We start from the raw sequence: 329 nt of genomic DNA on the forward strand, positions 1-329 counted from the left end.
GACCACCGCCCCTCTGCTCCCCGCTCCGCTCCCCCGGCCCCGGGCGGGGACTGACACTGTCACGCACGGACGCGAGTATGCAAGCCCCCGTCCCCGCGCCCCCCCTCCCTTTCCCAGCCCCCAGGGCAGCACCTCCCCTGCTCCGCACCCAGCAAGTGCGCACGGGCCGTTCAGCCCCGAGCGGAGCGGGGCTGTCCCTGCCCCCTCGGTCACACCTCACCCTTCCCCACGCAGAGCCCTCGCCAGGTGCAGAGTGAGGCTCCCCACTGCCGGGCAAGGGGCGAACCGGCTGCCCACGGGAGGCGCCCCGAGGGGACCGGCCCCCCCGC

At 76.3% G+C, this 329-nt stretch overlaps 1 protein-coding gene across 1 annotated transcript in view; it reads left to right on the forward strand.

The window, feature by feature from the left end:
- Positions 1 to 329, forward strand: part of PEX16 (peroxisomal biogenesis factor 16) — a 10,642-nt gene that overhangs the window by 2,895 nt on the left and 7,418 nt on the right. The gene's annotated exons all lie outside the window — the stretch shown is intronic.

Source organism: Corvus brachyrhynchos, unplaced genomic scaffold, assembly GCF_000691975.1.
Source record: "Corvus brachyrhynchos isolate BGI_N302 unplaced genomic scaffold, ASM69197v1 scaffold115, whole genome shotgun sequence".
NCBI lineage: Eukaryota > Metazoa > Chordata > Aves > Passeriformes > Corvidae > Corvus > Corvus brachyrhynchos.